This window comes from Cebidichthys violaceus, unplaced genomic scaffold (genome assembly GCF_023349555.1).
Source record: "Cebidichthys violaceus isolate CVI_PGR_0920_01 unplaced genomic scaffold, fCebVio1.0.p SCAF_11, whole genome shotgun sequence".
Classification (NCBI taxonomy): Eukaryota; Metazoa; Chordata; class Actinopteri; order Perciformes; family Stichaeidae; genus Cebidichthys; species Cebidichthys violaceus.
Window position 1 is genome coordinate 13,808,232 of NW_027176274.1, and position 15,399 is coordinate 13,823,630.

Genomic DNA, 15,399 nt, shown 5'->3' on the forward strand with positions numbered 1-15,399 from the left:
GTTGCATTTACAGCGAATAATCTATAAGCTATATTTATATGCTGGACTGTAGCTGCTTTACCCTTTAAATCAATGAATCCTTACATGTTAATAACTTGAAGAATATACAGCCAAAGTACTTTGGCTTTATATTTAATATGTTTTCTTATAGATTTATAAAGACATGTATAGCATTAAAAAAAAAATATATATATATCTATATATACACACACACACACTCACACACACACACACACACACACACACACACACACACACACACACACACACACACACACACATTTTATTGTGTTTTTTTAAGACTTCATCATAAATAATTAAATGAATGGGTATATAGAGATATACATAACAAATTAAAAAAGTTCATCAGCATTACGTTTTTCCACCAATCTGTATCATATCAGAGCACAGATAATATATCAACAGATACGGTCATGTTTATTATGAAAGTTTGATTTTGCTGTGTTGAGTGAGCCCATTGATCGTACTTTAAAGTCACAGATAACTTGTGTCATTGTCAATATTTCAAAACATGCAGTTTTAACAATGGCTTCTAACTGCCATGTAAGGCATCAGTAAATCATTTATTCCAAAATATTAGACCATTAGTTAAAATGTGCAACATGCACGACTGATTATTGTAACAATCCTTCATGATTTAACACCATTTATAAACAAGTGTAAAAATCTGATCTATAAAGCATTGGTACATGATTTATTGACCATTAATAAAGCTGTTCACAACTTATAAACAGAAAAATATCAGTAATTATTTTTTCCACGGTCTCTAAAAACTGTTTATTGTTACTTTGTATTCAGCAAAACGCAGCAAACACAGAGAAGCTGCACAAAAGCACCACGGTGTTTCACATCTTTCCAGCATACCAGCACAATGTAGAGAAAACCAGACTACTCAGGGAATGCACTAATGTTTTTCATGTGTTGTGCTGGCTGGTCACAGCACTGGGTCCTCTATTTGTTATTCATGAAGGAAGCTGGGTGAAGAGGCCTTCTTCTGATGCACATTTTTCTCTCTGCTCTCTGCTCTCTCTCTCTCTCTCTCTCTCTCTCTCTCTCTCTCTCTCTCTCTCTCTCGCTCTCCCTCTATCCATGGAACTGCTTCAAAACTAAGGAAATAATCTGTTTTGGATGTAGTGAATACTGCAAATAATCCAGCATAATGAGTATGACACCATCAGCTAATTCATATTATTGTTTATTTTAAATATTCTTCAAATCAATTACACAGAGGCTTTCTCTCACTCTCCCTCTCTCCCTCTCTTTCTCTCTCCCTCTCTTCTCCCGCTCTTCTCCCTCTGTTGAGTCTTCAATATGCAGATCGGCCATTTCTGCCCCTGGGCTATTTTCTTTGGTAGACTTTTGAAATATGCAAATACTTCCAACAAAAATTGCGAAGGAGAAAAAGGAAAATCCTTCATCTGGGCTCCAGGAGTTTTCCATTCAAAGAAACAGATGCTTTTCTCTTGTTCGCGCTCATGTTCCTCCTCTGTTGGCTTTGTTGGTCAAGGGTCTGTCTAATTAAGAAGAGAGAGAGGAACACAAATCAGGCAGACTACTCAGAAAATAAGTTGTGAGGAAGAGTGTTGTGATTTGCACAATTATTACGTTTATGACTAGTCTTTGCAGAGACAAGATTTCACTCCATATCTCTCTTGGTATCTTGCTTTCTATTCATAGAATCATTGTATAAGTGTGTATGTTGTAGAAGTTATAAGACCAGGTGAATCGTCTCTCTCAGCTCCTCCACTGTGAGCCGTGCAACGCGATGTTTACAGAATACTGAACTGCACTGAAAACACTGCTGAGAGAACAGAACTTATCTCTGTGGCTTTCATCCCTGCTCTCTTTATTTTCCACCTCTTCAGTGTCATCCTGTGGTTCTGATCATGAGTGTGTTTGACCTTCAGCTCTCCCTGAGTCAGAGAGATCCTTCACAGTGGGAGTCTCTACCCACAACCCCCTGTTGCGCGTTTAAATCAGAAGCAGAGGCAGCCACGGAGAGGAGACAAGGGGAGACAAAGCGCAGTAGTCGGGGTACAGGGAGACTGGGAAACAGAGGATATGAGGGGAGACGATCAAAGTCATTTCCAAAGTCCTCATACACAGAGAGAGAAATATGAGACAAACATGACAGAAAATATTCAAATGTGCGTCTGAATGCACTGGGATGTGCTGTCTTCAGTCAATAACTGACCTTTTTTTTTTAACTGTGCTTGATGTGGTGGAACTGCTCTGGGTGGAATTACTCATAGCAGAGGGAGAGTAAAAGGAAAGGAAAAGAAGGAGCTGCGTTTACCACACTGGAGCAATAGGCAATTACCAACCCCTGCTGCGACTTAAATGACGACACCCAATGGACAGATGCACTGGTTAAACACCGTTGTGGTTTGGCCCATTATGTATGAATAGGGGGAATTCATTTGTGAAAATTACATTAATTAATCCCAATGGATCATTTGAAAGGGACCAAAGTGACAGCAACAGCACAGAGTGAATACAGCCGGGAAATGGCACAAAGACTCACTCATCTCTCTTTTTCTGTGTTTGTGTGTGTGTGTGTGTGTGTGTGTGTATACGCAGGTGCTTGCAGGTGTGTGCAGGGCTTGAAATGTACCCGTTTCTAAGTGTCTGTAGGTATTAACATAATGGTGAAAGATGTGTTCTGAGTGATGGCTCGTTACAAGCGGACGTCTTTGCTGAATATTTATGCTAAGCTAGAGCAAAATGCACAGAGAGAAGAGAAACATCTGGGCCGTCATAGAAGAAAAACAAAGGAAATTGAGAAAAGATGAGACTCATGGGGTTTAGCGCATTTAGATAAAGTCACGGCCTAAAAGAAAAATATAGCGCTCATATGGTTGCAAAAAAAGAAGACATGGAAGTTGGGTTAAAGGAAAGGAAGCTATGAGTTTTTAATTTCCTCTTTGCGTTTACCAAAGCTCATGAACTGAAATAGAAATCCAAATGTGCCTATACCTTTGTGGTTGTGTTTGTATCTTCCCACTGTGGCATCTAATGAGTTTGTGACCATGTTCTCTCTCTAAAGTTCCCTCGCCGTCTTTCGAATACGACTGCAAACAGTATGACAGAGAAATTTAGTCAGGAAATACCTTCAGCTCTGCAGCCTGTGGCTACGGACAACTGTAGCCCTGTACCCAGGCCCAGTCTTGAGCCAAGTCAAACAGCGGGTGTCCCTGAAGGGCCGGTCTGGCTGAGTCTGGCTGGCCCTGCGCCTTTCATGAATGGACAGATTTCTCTCTGAAGCTCCCACCGAGCTCCACGTGGTTATAAAGGCTTTCTGTAGTTAAGATGATTTCTCGGGTGGGATTGGGGGGAAAGAAGGAAATATCAGATGGTGAAATATTAAGTGACTTCTGATACAAGTGGCAGAATGGTTTGTGGCATTTTGATTCATGACTGTGCTCCTGTTACACTGCGATCCTGTGGACTATGGCTCATAACTGTATAGCAGGAGTAATAGTAAAAATGTGTTTGTAATCAATTAGTCAAACAGTATAAAATCATGTATGATCACAGGATCAATTACCTTTTGTGTCTTGTAGTCCCCTATACCCTTAGGGACAGTGCACAAAGTGCCGCACAGTCTCATATGCATTTTCCAGCAGATTTCAAATAAAAAAAACAACCTGTGATTACTCAGCAGGAAGAGAACAAGTGGCTGATTTTATAATTACTATTCTGTTCAATTGTGTTTGAATTATAAAAGCATAACAAAAGAACACTCTTGAACATGAACACGTTATTATGAATGTATCAGCACTAAGTAGTACTGCGTGTGTGGATCAGTTGAGACATCAATCAAGACACCTTACAGTAGAATCCAATTAAATAAATACAATGCATACCTTTAAACACAGCAGGTTAACAATGTCATGTAGCTTTGGTATCAACACTTATTCACTGCACAGTGAGGGGAGTTTCGCACTAACACAGCACACTACCTTCACATATACTTATTGGGAGAAGAAATGCTATTTCTAGTGTCTCAACAATTTTAACTTTTTGTCAAAGTGACACATTTAATGTTTTACTGAATTAAACATGCAGACTGACTGATTAACTTCAGCTGATGAAGGTTGGGACTGTGAAAAATATTGGCACTTTTTTAAAGTGCCAATACTCTCACACACTCTCCACTATGAATATAGTGAGGTAAGACTGCTGCCACTTTCTAATGAGGCCCATTTTACAAAGGGTTTCTATTTGTCTTTATTAAAGGGTATTACTTCATCTATTATTGCAAGTAATAATTATACACTTCAACCTGTGGCACAAGCTTATTGTCAACTGATTCATCTTCAAATGCCCTCCGCTGATAAAGACTATGTTATGTGGTTGAAAGTTGTGGAAAAAAAGTTGGGATTGTTTGGTCAAACTACTATTTCCAAGGTCAAGAATGAACTTTCGTGCTTCACTTTTCAGCCAACGGGGACGAGAAGTTCTCAAAGTGCTGTGAATGAATTAGTTGCCTCGCCCACATGTCAACAGATCCAGCTCCATAACAAATTACTAGTATTTACAACTGCTACAACTCAGATTAGAGTTCCTCCTAATAAAAGATTTAGCTAAAAAGACAAAGCTCTGTCTTCCTCTTCTGTCTTTTTTCACTTCTGATGCTACACTTTACTGAGAACTTAAATGGAAACTCTAATGTAAACAGCCGAGGCCTGCTGTATTTTTGCAGCGCAGATACAAGTGTCACACTAAACAGAGATTCGGTTCAGAAATGGTGGTTTTGGAGAAACCTTTTATTTCCTGCCTGCACACATTTCCAGATTCCAAGACACACAAGCACTCTCACATGTGCTCTAGCAGAAAGGGGAAATCAATGTCAATCGAGGGCCACAACTTTAACCTATGAAAAGCCTTTGTTGGTTGCAGTGCTTGACTTCCCATCCTTGAGAACATGTCCTGAAGACCCAGCAGCTCACCTTGTGCGAGCCGACCGGCCCCGAGCGCTAACACCACACGGGCAGGATCAGAGACGACCTTGGCATGCGAGCCATGAAAACACAGCCTACTTCAGCGTCTCCCTTTGATGTACATTATCAAAGACCTTTCTCCTCCTCTCCTCCCTGGACCAAAGGCTACTATTGTTTTTGTTGTTGTTATTGATATTGTTTTCCACCCTTATAACACAAAGCAGTCTGACCATGACTCTGATGCTAATGCGGAGGTGGAGAGGGTGTTTTAATGAGCTGCAGAGTAGATCAGAGGGGCTCGGGGGGGCTTACAGGGAGGGAATAGGTACACTGAACATCAAAACACAGCTAGTACTCAGCTTCTGCTTTTCACCAGCCGTGACCTTTCAGCACAGCACCGGCTAGGATGTAACATGGAAATTATGAATTTTTGCTGCTAAGTAAACAAAACAGAACACAAAACCAACTGAAGCCAGGTTACAAAAAAACAAGTGAGTAAACGTAAAAGAGGAGATCATTTTGTTTGGCCACCAGGTATGAATGTTTATTCCTGATTGGTGACTGAGAAAAGTGTAGAGTACCAGTCAGACCAGTACTTCTTCAGTAAAATCAATTCATTTTATAAATAAGATGAGTAAATCTGTGAAATATTTTCTCACCAAGTTCAACTTTTTTGATTTGCACCATTAACCAATAGCAAACCTTCTTCTCGGCACTTATTAGCTGTGCTGCATCGACCACTTTTCTTTAACCTCCTCCGTCTATTAAGTGATCTACTTAAGAGGACTGGTTTTACAGACAGTTATGACACATGAGTTGATGGTATAAATATGTATTTTGAATAAACTATGTGGATTCATGTCCTTGCAACCAGGTTGTGTTCGTTCGTAAGTTGTAGTGAAATTGGTGCCAGAGTGACTGAAGTTTCTGAGGAATCAGAAATAGCGATATGTACTGTACATCATGTTCTCAGCAGCACAGGGTTGAGCTGTCCTGCCACTGAATCAAACATGGATTACCAACACATTTAAGTGGGAAATTGCAAGGGGTCCCTAGAATCCAAGGCCCCCCAAAAAGTCCAGAATCTGTGTACATAATCATTGTTGTACTAATTTAATTGAAAAAGTGTTTAGAAATATGCACGCCTAAATAATAATATCAACTGACATTATAAGGTGGCTAATCTTCACACCCTGATTTGAAGTAGGTCCCCGTTTTGGTTAATCTATCTGTTGCATATTCCTAAATTAATTAGTTTATTTAAATTGCCACATAGCAAATCTGGGACCAGGTAGTATTCCTACACTGGAAAAGAAATGCACATGTTGCACAGAGAGGAACACAAGGCTAAAAGGGGCCTTCATTTTTGCCCAGGGCCCCGCCAAGCATCCCCGCCTAGCATCCGGCAATGCACAGACCACAGTCTTACCTGACCTGGTCTGTGGTGCATATAAATATATTCCAACTATTCCCTCTCATAATAACTATTGCCAAAAGTTAATAAATGCTTTCAGAAGAACAAAAGTATACAGTAGCACATCATCGAAAAAAAAATACTTTTAAAGTCTTTATTCATAAGAAACAACAACGGCAGACTTGACTCACACTGTCTGCACAGATTGTTTTAATTCTGAAGAGCACATCTTTCAGAAATCATTTCAACATAGACTGTGACATGAAAGCTTTGCAGGAAATGTCAGTAGGTATCAGAAATCAAGAGAGAATACTGTCTGAACATTCAGAGCTCCTCGTCACATCACAATGTTTTGATTATGCGTTGTTTTGTTAAAGAAGATCGAAAGTTACTTTCGTAGTTATAAGAACTGTTTGTCTGAAGGGTAAGCTGTATTTCCTTTTGGATGCAAAACATCTGTCTTTTTCTCTATTCTATCTCATATTCTTCTGTCTGCATGCTCCAGCACTGCTCCAAACTTTTTGCAGTTTTCCTGAGATGCTCCATAAATATACACATGGGTTGCTGGAGGTGAGTCTGTCCTCACCACTGTCAGACTTGACCCTCAGCCTCCTGTCTGAGCTCCAGCTGAGATGAAAGTTTATGAGCATCTCTTGCTTCTCAACTTGTATAATGAGATACGAAAACAAAACATCTACCAGTGCAGCACTCTTACAGGAAGCAGGAGTTGGCACAGCTTTCTACAGCCACAGATACAAACGTAATATACTGGGAGCTATGGTGGAGGCTGTCCATAAAGTGGTTGATGCTGAGAAGTAGTTGCTTTGCATATTCAAGAGACCACTGGGTGTGCTGGGGCACAGCGAGGACACCGGACATGTTAACAGTTCCCAGACTAGAGTGAAGCACAGTTCCCCAGACCACCTGCCCTCTGCAAAAATGTCACGATAAAAATGTTATGTTATGTTGTCATAACAGCCAGAAAAACCTCAGTGACGATACACCCTCTTCCAGTTTTTGTCACAAATCAGATTCTCTGGCTATTCCCTTCATCCGGCAACCAACAGACTCACTCAGAGGACAGCTTCAGCTCCATCAAGTTCTACAGGATCAGGTCTACTGTGACTCAGTGGTAGAGCAGGGTTGTCCTTGATCGATCAGCAGTTCGATGCCCGGCTCTGCTAGTCCATGTCGGTGTGTCCTTGGGCAAGACACTTAACCCCAAATTGCTCCTGCAGGCTGTTCCTGCGGTGTATGAATGGGTATGAGTGAGTAGATAGTCCCGATGGGCAAGTGGCACCTTGCATGGTAGCCACTGCCATCAGTGTATGAATGTGAATGACATGTAGTGTTAAAGCGCTTTGAGTGGTCGGAAGACTATACAAATTGATTAAAAGAATGTCGTAATATGTGAGGAATAACAGTGAGGAATGATATGTTGTTGGTTGTTTAGTTTGTTTTGTTATTTGCTTCTGATTTATTATGTTGTGGTTCTTTATTATATTTGTGTTTGTTTTGTTTCTCTGCTATTTTGGGCAGAGTTATGGTAATGCTTTGTTAAGAATTAAGAGCCGACCCAATAAAAGTGAGTGAGTAGGATTCATCCTCTAAAATGTATAAAAGTGCCATACACATACTTGGGAACAACTTCTAAAAAACAATGCAACTGATGAAAATACACAGTATTCACAAGCATAGTGCACCTTAAACATTGACAAACACAAACATTAGCTGTCCAGTTATCGTAGTGGAAAAGCAATAGAAAGGGGGTGATTTGTCAAGAGTCTCCAAACCAGGTTAGAGTTCAATACAGAGAGCAAAGTGTACTTGAACAAGGCAGATGGGAGGAAGGAAAAGAAAGGACTTGTTTACCTTTCCTCTCCCTCTGGGTGGAGGGCGATTCATTAGCTGCTGTGTAAATCAATCTGCTTCTCCTTAAAGGCCTGTCAATTTAGCCCTGATGTCTGGCAGTCTGACATCGCTCACTGGATATTTAACTTGAAAGCCAATTAATCATCATGATTAATTCACTCACAAACCACATGGAAGTGTTCGACTTCACCTTATGGAATAAGAGCCGAATTGTCTGGACTTGAAAAGAGAGGGAAATGAGAGGTATTGAAAGTCTCACAGCTCCATTCACTCTTGATCAGCCTCTCAATACACAGTTTCAGCTGTAACTTCACACTCTCCTCTCAGTACCAGTGTTGCTACCACAAACCTAAAACTCACACTCACAACCGTGGTCCATGATTATAGAGCGATGCTTGTAATTGGCTTTGCTCTTCAAATCTTTAATGTTAACACAGGCTTGAGCTGTGAATTTAAATTTGCTTGCACATATAATGAAGTAACTCCGCCGTGTAGAAAAACATCAATTTTCAACACTGCTTTCCGCGTGCTGGCTGGCTAATATTTTCTTAGTTTAACTTAATATTTCTTCCTCTTTCTCAATGAAAAAGAGGGATCACACATTAGGAAAGTGGAGTGTGAATATGTATTCCATTCAGCACTTTATCATTATCTTCCAGAGTCTCAGCTGAGGTAATGGAAATGACCTTAACTGTGTGCAAAGTTACTGAGAAAGAAGGTTCTTCAACAAAAAAAAGGGGGAAAAAATGATTGAATGATTCTGCTCTTCAATCATCTACCATTATTTCCTCTGCTAATTCACTGAGGCAAGGCAGAATTCAATCTATACATTTAGTGTGATGGCTTTAGTGAACATTGGGTGTTCTTATAGCAATACAATTAGAGATCAAACCTTAAAAATATAAAAATAAAAAAATATAAAAATGTCATTACAAATTCTGCACAAAGCGTCCCGTTTGTCCTCTCCTGAATCGTTCAATGCGATTGGCCGAAGCTGACTCAACAAAGTAATGAAGTCAAAGGTTGAATGATTCATGACACAGATTGGCTGACTGATGACTTCCTGTTCCAGCCGCTGTTACACAGCCTCGCACTCTAAGAGGACATGAGCAGCAGATCAATCAGTCAATCATATCCCCTCTGACAATAGCGATCCATTGTGAGAGCATTCTTTAGTTGCAGTCTAATCTCTTTTGAAGCAGCAAACGATCAGTGTCATTATAGAGTCCAAGTGCACAGGCTGACACCTCTGCTGCCAGACTCAGCACATTCACTCTGTCTATGCACGTTTGCCAAAGGCAAAGGTTTCTTTGTGCGCCAGAGCATCTGTTTAACACATGTCACATCTTTAAATTATGCCTGAGGTACATATGCAGGCTGGACTGAACACTTTTCTGCCCATTCCTGAGAAAGAAAAAGACACTATTACCTTCATAATGTAAGTGTACTGTGGAGACTGTAGATGTAGACTGGATGTTACTGCTGGAATTTAATGCTTTAACCCGGTAATAATCAATATTTTTCTATTAACAATGGATCATATAATTACTTATATATGAAAAGGATTGCTCGGTTTGTAAAAAAAACAGAGAAATATCACCCGTCGACTCTATAGAGCTTTACAGCATCTTTCAGCTCTTTGTTTTGGTTGTCCACCCTCAACTTTACTGTTTTGGTCCACTGCTCTCCTCTCATCAGTGTTATTGAGCAGCAGGCAGCAACACAAATCTCTGCCTAAAACACGATGTGCTTCCTGCTCAACACCAAACAACAAAAAGATGAAATTAGCAGCTAGCTGGTAAACTCTAAATTAATGATAATGTTAACTCTGAGTTTACAGCATCATTCAACTGTCTGTAAATATTCACTTGCCCACCAAATGTGTTGTTAAAAACTGCAAAGTGTGTTGTATATTTACGCTTAGATACACCACTTTCTCCCATTTGAGTAATGTTTGCAAAAAAACCACAATGGTTTTGGCCGGCTGTTTTAGGAAATTACTGAGCCACTTTATAAATTTGAAAACCGTATGTTTGGGATTTTAAAAGTTGTATGTAACCAGTAGGAACATAGCAGATGTCATTGGTTACTGAAGTCCAGAGCTGTCTTCAGTCCCTTTAAAAGTTCTTCTGAGACATACTGATTGCACCATACTCAACCATATAAATAAAATACATTTAAAACAGGTGCTACAATCCAAAGTTGAGGTGCGACGTAGAACAACTTGTCTTCACAGTTCTAAAAGAAGTTTATCACATTAGAGCTCTTTCAATGAACTGAACACCTCTGTTGAAAGACAACAACAACAAACACACACACACACAAACACACACACACACACACACACACACACACACACTACCACCCGTTGAGCCAAATTCTGCACAGAACTGTCCGCCAAGCAAGCTCCAGCCTCTATTTGAAGAGCAGGACATGAAAGCAACTGCAGACCTTCCACGTGGGCTTGTATCGGATCTTAATTAAAACGCCTTGCATATTATTTGCTGTAACAAAGGGAAATTTGGGGGTTCATTTAAATCCAATTAGGTCTGTTCTGATGCCTCAGGAGATGAGAGAGTAATTGCTGTTTGAACACGAAGGTCTTTGTTCTGGGCTCCAGTAGATTGATAAAGGCAATAAGCACACAATGTGGAGCCACTGGAGATGGGACGCGGCTGTGAACTTACAGTATAAAGGCTTTAACACACCAGGACAATATAACAGGACAAGTACTTGTGTGGAAATTGTTCCTTGTGTTCCGGAAGAAAAAAAAATGTGATCAAGCCCCCTTTGCTGCCCATCTGAGCCTCAGCATAATCAAAGTGCAGACTGTTAGTGTGTGATTTCAATCATTCCAATGCATGTCTTGTTTTAATGTGATTATCATCTATTTGTTACTCACTGATTCATACACTGTTAACAATGTTGATTTATGAGAGACTCAGGTGTTTCCTCCAATTGGCCAATGTGGTTGGTGGTTGTGATCAATAACGGCCCCACAAACCCCTCCACACACACACATGCACACACGCACACACACACACACACACACACACACACATCCTCTTCTTTAAGAGAAATACATTTTTGGAAAACACATGCTGAATGGAGATGCAGAAACTTGCCTTGTCTTTGATGACCAGATTAAACAGTGTATGCTGTGAACCATAATACCATCACATAATATATATGCACACACACACACACACACACACACACACACACACACACACACAGACATACTATGGCCATGATCTCTCACCTTTCACCTTTAACCTGATGATCTATTGATTGTGTCTGACTGAGTCTGGTCTCAGCACACCATAACCACTGTGATTTCTATGTCTGTACTTTCAATTTGCAATTCCATTTATATGTCCAAATTCTGAGTGTGAAATCCATCCACAATTAAGAGATCCCTGTGTTTCACTTGATTTGGACAGAGTGGTTTGACTATCTTAACTAACAGAGGAAGTCCAACAAGAAAGTAGCATGTCTCATCCCTTAAACATGGCAACAATATTCCACAAAATAAAAGACACATTTAGTGGTTCAGTGCTGTTATTTATGCTGTTAAAAATAAATTCTAATCATCAACTGTATTTATGAACTTGTCTTGAGGTTAATGATAGCTGAGAATACAGTATAAATCTAGATAACTTTCTTGCAGGGGTTCAATCAATAGAAAACAACCAATGAGACTTCTGAAATGCATTATCTCAAAGCGTTGATTTCAAGCCGGCACATTATTGGAATATGTTATATTTTGACTTGTCTGAGTACCATCTGATTGTACCTAGACTTAAAAATTGGACACACATACTTATGCATACTTATGCATGTATATCTGCTTCGTACCTGTCTGTCTATTCCCAAATAGCAGGAAGGTTTTTACCCAAAGACATCCATCTCAGCTGCAGGAATCGGTGCCCTGCAGCTCAGTCTGAGCATTGAATTGAGGGCAATACAAAGTGTTTTTGAAGAATCCTCCTATGTGGTATATCAACACAAAGAAAGCTACCTGATACTGTAATCCATCACTGTGTCTGTGATTGTGTATGTGTGTCCAATGTATGCTCATATAATGGAATTACCGGATCAATACCACTGAGCAGCTGGTAACCTCACAACTGCTTCTTGAGAGCGTTGAAAACATTCTTACTTCCTCTCGCTCCCCTTCTTTGTGCTCTCTCTCTCTCTCTCTCAGCTCTCAGACTGTGGTCACACCTCTCAGGTGAAGTGGCATTCATGTGAAACCTTTTGACGTATTTTATCTTCCCCCTTCCTCTTGAGCTCTCTGGAGATGCTTCTTTGGCTCAGGCAATTTGTCGAGGGTAAAGGGTGCACAGCCAAGACAGTAAAACACACTACACGGGTCACATCTGGGGCCCCCTGGAGGCCAGAGGTCACGTGGTGGAGGGTAAAGGGCAGTTTTCTGGCTTTAGGCCAAGGTCAAGGAAGCAGATGTCAGTGTCCGAGTTGTCAGCCTCATCCTGCCCTTGGCCTTGAGCTGATCAATAGGAGCAGGGTCTCTGCTTGCCTCGGCCAAACGATCAATGAGACATTTACATTCAGCCCAGTCACTCAAACACATATCCCCACGTTTCCCCAGCCATCTATCCGTTGGCAATGATCTTCAGGAAGAGGCTCTCTCATAACTCTAATGCAATCTTTTTAATTTCAAGTGCTAGAGATCAACATTTCGGTGCACTGCCTTCCTCAGGACAAAGATTGAGCTATGAGTGTGTGGTTTTTCGTTCTTTTCTTTGATGTCTGCCTGCAAGTCAGCAATATCTAACTGGTGCACCTCTTCCCTCAGTTCTTCAGGTAGAAGCTTACATTACATGTTTTTCTTTGTTGTCTGTCAATATGATTGATGTAGAGTAGATGTCTGGACTCCGTTCAGGTATTGTTTGTGTACTTGGCTGCTGGATGTTTTACTGTTCTCTGCTTTAGAGCATCCTGTGGTTGCTAATTTCTGCTCTTTTGCTGCTGTCATCTACCTACAGTATTGCAGTATTGCAGTATTATTGGTATTAATTCAATAAACGTTGATACATTTTAAAGCCAAAAGACAGTTGAATTGCTGTGCTTATTATCGCATTTCACATGGATCATTGTTTTTGAGTTGGCTGCTAATCAACAATGGATCACATACTTGTACGTGAAAGGTGTTGCTCATAGAGATGAAACCCCCACAGACATATCACCCCACTCTTCAGTTCACCTCTCCTGAGCTCTTCAGTTTTACAACAACTTTACTGTTTTGGTTCACTCTCACCGCTTTGTTTCCAGACATACTACGAAACCATATTTTCAGTGAAAAAGCTCTGATAAATCAACTGGTTACCTTCTCAGCACCACAGAGAAGGTGATTGTAAAATTACAGGAACATCTATGTGGGTCATTTTTCTACCCCACCTCAATGATAATTGCAGCCGCAACCTGCTAGTCCCGCTGTAATTCAAATCCTGTCCAGAACTACGCCCTCGTAGTTTAAAGCCAAACTATATAGTTTTTCCCGAGCGAAGAGCTTCTTGTTCTGCCTCACTTGTTTTTTTAAATTATTGCTACTCTCATAGAACGAAAATGTTAACACCAACACAGGCCTATTTAGGAATGAGAATGACGACAGAAAGAAATGAAAGTGACCATGTGAGCACCAACCCGCAAAAGCAATCAATTGGGCTTTTGTAACGCCAGATCTTTTTTCCTGCTGGATGACTATTACAGACCACATCCTGTAAGTTATATTACCGTGTAGCACAGTGAATATTTCATTTCCAACCTGTAATCTCATCCAAATTGGGCTGAAGTCTAACAATGTGCTTCTGAGATTGAAAAATCTGATTTTTCGTCTTGTTTTAACAGCCTGCGTTGATTAGCCGTCCTCTGTCGCTTATTTATCTCGTTTCTGGTTCTTCCCTGTTAGCTCCCTTTACTCCTACTGATTGTTGCTGCTATCATAAACCTCCTTCCATCCTCTGCAGCTTCTCTGTGACATATGGGACATTTAGACAAACTGGGGCTATGTTGTTTGGACAGTGTTTCCTATTAAATGGCCCTTCCTTTATATTCACACATGGTGCATTTCCAGTCCCAGAGCAATTATACACATGACTACACTTGGAGCTAAAGGAACAGGCTGAATCTTTATCACCAGCCAAAGAGCAGCAGCACTGTGACTTCTACTGAGCAGTCCGCCCTCTGTGCTGGTGTCTGCACTCCCAGTCAAAGAAGAGGGAATATCATTTTGCTCTAATCAAATGAGCAGTGCTCGGACAAGAAAAGTTAACATAGAGCTTTATTAGCATTATGCATACTTTGCAAAATCACTCCACTGAAAATGCTGCTGAGATGATTATTCACTGCAACTCAAAGTTAGTTTTAACTACTCAGTAACATCCTCTGATAGCTCTGAATAAAGTAACACTATGACACTTGTGTATACGTATAAATCCTTTCTATTCTTTACCTTTATTTGTCAAGCTTTGTTGTCCTTGACCCTAGCGGTTATTTCTATTTCTGTGCAAATACATCATAGAGAGATGCAACGGAGACAAATTCCTTGTATGTGCACATGCTTGGCCAATTGATTCTGATTCTCAGAACAATAGAGAGTCACGTCCTGGTGCCTCCTTCAGGTCAGCAGCTTACCCAGCATCTATTTGAACTTAATGCAAGTTAAACATGTTCCTGGTGTTTACTATCTATATTTGAAGATAAATGTGCATCTATACAGCACTTGCGATTAGAAGTTCACATGTTTGGGATGTTAACGAAGCAGGACATTTATTTGGTATCATTAAAAAGAAACTACGCCTAGCATGGAAATTCAAAGCAACTCAGTTTACTCAGTATCCATAATATCCACCAATCTCGCCTCTTCTGTCGAGCTAGTGACGTTTAAAGTATGTTCTAGAGTTTATTAGAAGTTTAATCATGTAATTTAGCTAAAACAGTTAAATAAACACAACTTTTCCACCACGTTGATCCGAGTGAAATATCCTAAGAACTATTGGATGGATAGCCATAAAATCATGACAGTCATTGTTCCCAGAAGATGAATCCTCTCATGACTTTGGTGATCACCTGACTTTTCATCTAATGCCACCAGTAGTGCAACTTATTCTGTCAGAAAAGGGCAAC